This window comes from Glossina fuscipes, unplaced genomic scaffold (genome assembly GCF_014805625.2).
Source record: "Glossina fuscipes isolate IAEA_lab_2018 unplaced genomic scaffold, Yale_Gfus_2 59332, whole genome shotgun sequence".
Classification (NCBI taxonomy): domain Eukaryota; kingdom Metazoa; phylum Arthropoda; class Insecta; order Diptera; family Glossinidae; genus Glossina; species Glossina fuscipes.
Genome location: NW_024002066.1, coordinates 4,967 through 10,989, shown reverse-complemented (window position 1 = coordinate 10,989; position 6,023 = coordinate 4,967).

Genomic DNA, 6,023 nt, shown 5'->3' with positions numbered 1-6,023 from the left:
TTGCCATATAAATGTCATGGCTTAACAATTAACACCTTTTCGTTAAACGATGGTAAATGAATAGCCAGACCAGTTTATTGAAAATTAAAACACAATTTAACTTAGAAATCCATACAAGCTCGCTCTCGTGAGTGCTTTAGATTGCTGTTGTCGCTATAAAATAATGTAATTTTCGCTATTGCACTTTATATGCTATTGTTGCACATCTAAGAGATCCATTAATGTTCTTTCAATAGGCATTCGTTTACAATAGACACTCCAATATATGAATAGGTGTTGTACGAATCCCTCAGAATATGCAATATAGTTGGGCAAGGCAGACACACTTTACCGTTTGGCCTCAAACAGTGATTCCTTCGTTCTCGCATTAACACACGAAAAATTATATATAGTAATCTCCCCTATAACACGGTACTCTTATAACGCGTTTTTATGTCACTCGTATAAAACGTGCTTTCCCTCATATATCGTGGGGATTTCCCACTTTATATTTCTCTACTGCGACTTATTTCAGTTAGCTCTTGAAATAAAAATTTTTTTTTATTTACAAATGTAAAAATTTTTTATTTAAAATGTTCTTAGCTTGATTTTGGTAAAGCGCACATATTTCGTTCACAACATAGTTTTTCCTTAATATTCGATTTAAACCCCCTTTAGCGAGAAAAGTTAAACGTGAACCATTTGTGCATAACGCGTTATACGTGGTCATATAAGCGCGTTTCCTATAAAGCGGGACTAATCTACTGTGCTATAAGGGGATTACGATATTGTATTTACATGAAGGCATATTTTTCATGCAAGCCCTTGCAACGGAGCAAGCCCTAAACGTCAGTATATTAAATTTTATTAAAAAATCTCAAAAATTTGCGACCCTTTTGGTTGAACGCAAGAATATATAGGCTAATATCAAATGGACAGATAGGCAGACAAATGAACGCTATAATAAAAGGTGGGTCTATCTCAAGTCTGTCCTTGCGGCTAAGTGTTATATACGTTCGCACACCTTAATATGCCCGATACCACAAGTTGTGTAGGGCATAATAAAAGAGCGGCGCACAATCCAAAACGACTGCCTTAAAATAACTTTTTCTAATGCTCAGTGATTTAAGATACACGATGACAACAATTTTTCCTTTCATTATCAACCGCCATATATATGCGCAACAGAGCAATTTCTTACCATATCCCGACGTCGCATACGTATGTGATAAACGTTTTTGGACAATTTACTAAGCCATGTTTGAATCTGTTAAGTATTGAGCAAAATTGTTTAACTTTGAAGTGATGAAATGGACGACGCTACAGCTGTCCATAAAATACACGATTATTTCAGTAATGAACGAAAACTCACTTTCCACGCCAGTGAGTTTTGCGAAGCCAATAGTAGACAACGAATTGGGCTGTGTGTTGGTAACTGTTTTAAGACGCACCAACGAAAGCAAAGCGAAATTTTGTCTTTATATAATTTTGCTTTGTCCTACAATCCATTTCTTGCAATTTCGATGTGACAAATAGATTGCAACGCTTAGTTTCTTATTTGTAGCCCAGCGTCGCATATTTATGAATGCTCCAAGTGTATATAAGTAAAGTATATCACATAATCATAAAAATGATCTTGGACTAGGGTGGAGCGTCGGACAGCGAATCTCGCATACCCATCACTATGCTTTTCGCATTCTTCTCTTCAAGTTCTTTTATTTGATACCCATATCGGTAATATTTTTAAGAAAAAATTAATCCACCAGCTCGCAGTATCTACCATATTCATTGTAGAATTAATCGATTTTTAGGCAGATAATATATTTTCACTTAAGGAGTGCACAAGATGGTTCTAAATGCTTTATGATCAATAAGCACAAAACCTCAAAAAAGTGAACAAAAACAAAACTTAATTCCTTGTAACTTTGTGTGGGCATGGCTGACGTTGTCCATTTTGGCACGAAAGGAGTAGAGTGCTTCGTAAAGTAAATGTGGAAAATTTCAGCCAACTTTTATAATTTTCAGGTAACGAGCGAAAATCCAAATAATTTTATTAAAAAAAACGGAGTTGCATTCAGCTTACGTTTCACTGCGCCCTTATGCTCCCTCCAATTTGCCCCATTTTCAATACCAATCTGCGTGCAGGAACTGCCAATATTTCTACCAAATTTGAGGCCGATATTTCTATTTTACGCACACCACACGGACACACAGACGGACAAACGTAGCTAAATTAACTCAGAATTTGACGCTGATCAAGAATAGATAGACTTTGCAGCGCCTCTGAAGTTTTCATGCTATGGGGTAGCGTAAATTTATTGCCCTGATCATTATTGTTCTTCGGCTTACCACAGTAGACAGATTAAGTTTCTCAAATGCTTGTCAAAACATAGAATCAATGATGGAGTTTATTTATCATGATTGTTCGCTATAACTTGGCGACAAGATAGCTTAAATGTACACTGGAAGAAGCGCTCTTTTTTCATTGACTATTGCTAAGAAGTAAACACTAACCGAACCAGCTGGTAACTGGTTAGGTAAAATCCGTTGATTTAGTAACAGTCGAGAGAATGGTAAAGCCCGCCATGTCAGTTGCAATACCCGATGCTAACATATCTTGAAGAAGGGTAGTCCGGCGTTGGCTATCCGGGATTGTATGGTTAATCCGAAGGCAAGACTGACCATGTCGCGTAAAGCATGGCTAAATAGGCTCTATAGTCTAACTTTAAGATCCACGGGGGCCAGCAGCCCATTCACTACGTCACGAATACCTACGGATAGACGTGACAGCATTACTGCAGATTGGTGCTTGTTAAGATCCTTCGGGGGAAGCCTGCAAACTTACATATTTGTGGAAAGGGCGGCGGAAGCTTGTATGTCCAGTCCCCAGTTTGAACGCAGCATTTAGCTAATTTGTGAGTCCTGACAGCTGGCGGCCCTTCGGGCGGTATCGTGGTAATTGTGGTTTCTATCGTTCCAAAAGCAAACAATAAGAGGTAATGGTAGGCCTCAAGATTTACCAGAGTGGATTTATTGAGCCATACACAATAAACATATCTACATTCTGCAGTGTAGTTTAGCCCGTAGCTTATAGGGATTGTCCTACTCTTTGGAGAGCACCGGTTACGCTAAATTAACCCGTGTGTCATCGGGCAGCGTGGGGCTAACCCGACAATGTATGCACTTACGTTAAACTACCAAAAACATCTGTCTGTTTGATGAAAGCATGATTCTTACTGTTGTTAATATTATTGCACTTATTACGATTTGTTTAAACCAGAGATATGAGACACCAGAGATTCTAAGGCCTAGATCAACACAATATATCATAACCTCCTTCCATTTTATTGTTGCGGAAACTTGATAAAATCAATTAAAATTCTGCAAGTAGCATTCGTGACTATTTAAGAATGGGGTCAATTTACGATTCCCGATTTCTCATAAATTCTGTAGCGGTGAATATTTAATGAGTACAGAGTTCACAACTGACGATAAAGTACGTATTTCGCTCACAAACGAAAGGCGTCTTTCGATCGTAAAATTACTGTTGAGTAACATATTCATAGTAAGATCGAGAACTATAAACCGGCCACTGGAGTTTTTATAAAACTACCTAAAATTTTGTAGTGGTGGTCCGATAAAACCACCCTCCTACATCTTGTCGTCCAATACAGTTTTTCATTTATTTTCACGATAAAAGATCTAAAATTATGTCTTGATTCCTAAGATAGGTGTACAAACATCCTTGTAAAGGCTTACATGGAGGCTACTATATGGGAACGGGCTAACTGGCATGGTTAAATATTGGCAGATTTAATTTTCTTCTTCAAAAATTTTATAATTTTTTTTTATCCCTGTCATAATTCAAATCAAAATTTAAACCATTGCATATAACGGCTTTTCTTCTTGAGAACCTTTAAGTGAGGCGAAGTTCCTCTGTGCTCAAAGTCCAAACTTATAAAAGTAATTTGACTCTTTTTTTTTTTTGTGTCAAACTTGTTTGTAAAACTCTAAAATTTACATCCCGTTGCCACGAAGAGGTTCACTTTCGAAAAGTTCGAAAACTATCCCTGTTTGCTCTAAAGTTTATACCGCACATTTTGGGTCAACTTTTATCAAAAAAACGCTTAAACAGGGACTTTCTTGCGTTGTAAGGATTATATGGGGCACTATCCTACCGAAACTTTTGCACGTTCGCTTGGTATGTCAAAATACCATTCTTCACAGATTTTCATCAAATATTGCTCCATGTAATAAGCTCATTCAACTAGATCGTAGTGTGAGACATGGTAGTAAAGATGGGCCGAATCATATCGTTTTTAGTAACCGACTGAGCAGTGAATCAAATTTCATCAGGAAAACATCGAAAATTACGTGGAGCATGTGTGTACAGCGAGCGACACCAGACGGACATAGCATGCTCAAATCGTGTCAAATATCAATTCCTTCTGGATGTTGCATTCGTTCTCACGAGCTTAACATATGTTTACCACAAGTGATGACGGGTGTAATTGTTTTGAGGAAAGTTCTTAGCTAAAGCGTACATCTTTCAGTTATTATTTTCTATTAGCTTGACATTCGAGAATATACTAAATTTCAAGGAAATCGGAAAGCTTCCAATATTAGTTCCTTTCAATTATGTAAACTAGTTTTTTATCAAGCATGACTTCGTTGAGCTGACCTGACCACAAATCAAAGCTAGTAGCAAAGAATTCGAAGAACTATTCCTACCATGCATACTTACGTTTTAAAAAAAAACGGAAACAGACCGGCATACTACTAAATTTGTTTCAGATACCTTCAGCATCTAATTGGATTATCTCTTGTACAATAATGTCTGGCTTTTAGCTGTATTTCGATTGTGTCCTTACGAGCAAAGAATTCATGCCTTAAATTAGGGCCGCAAGACGCTATAATATAGTATCAATGCACTTACGCAAGAGGTAAGCGTGACAAGACAAAAGCCACTGAAAATCTCCTACAAAAGTGTGACTCATTTAGACACTAATAGAAAAAACTTTAAAAAAGTGAAGAATAAATTTTAATGCATGCTTTGGTGATCGATGCCTCAAAGTAAGTGATAAGCATTCAGTTCGAACAGTTTGGATCAAAATTTAACTTCCACTGATATTGTAAGTAGTTGTAGGAAATATTCGTATCAAGTTCTTTTTGGGCACGTTACAAAGATTGCCATACTGAAATCTTAAAATATGTTCACCAGTATTTGTATACCAAATTTTGAATCAATATTTGCTTTGAATTATAAGTTAAAGATTCTTGCCTACTGCGGCCGGATGATACCAATGCTCACACTTGATCTGTGGCTCTCAACCAAATAAACGCCACATATCAAATGCCTACCTGTGTTTTTTAAAACCCAGAGCACCTCAATAATACGCATCATATTTTGCAAAGTATACATATCTCCATAGTATAGTAAGGGCAAAATGTGCTAAAAACCAAAAAAAAAGGTGTTAATCGAATAAAATTTTTATAGAAAAAATGTAAAGAGAATTAAAAACCTGGGACTTGATTCAGGGAGGAATTTTGAAGAAATTATAATCTCCATTTGCTTGTCCATATCGTATTCACGTATAATAAACAAAGAAGAAAAGCAAAAGGGGAAAACCATGACCTCAAAATTACTTTTTCTTTGTCCAATCGCGATATTCCTCCTGCGTCTGATTACGATATACAAAAAAAAAAAAATGGGAGCGCAAACTCGCCATCACTTTACACAAAACATTCAATTAATCAATTTTATTTATTAAAGAAAAAAACCTTGCACGTACGGAAACATCTATGATTCATTTTCATAATTCGTGTTATAATTAAATTCATCCATTAAACCAAAAAAAAAAAACTAATAAATTATTCATTTTCATCCGACTTTGTATTTCCTTTCATTGCCTTAGCGAATTGCGATTTTCGAGGGATATCAATACTTAACTCTTCAATTTTAATCTCTGGTTCCAGGATTCGCGACCTGTCATTGCCTGAGCGTTTCCTTAATAAATGCCGTTCCTCTAGCTCGAGTTTTCGTC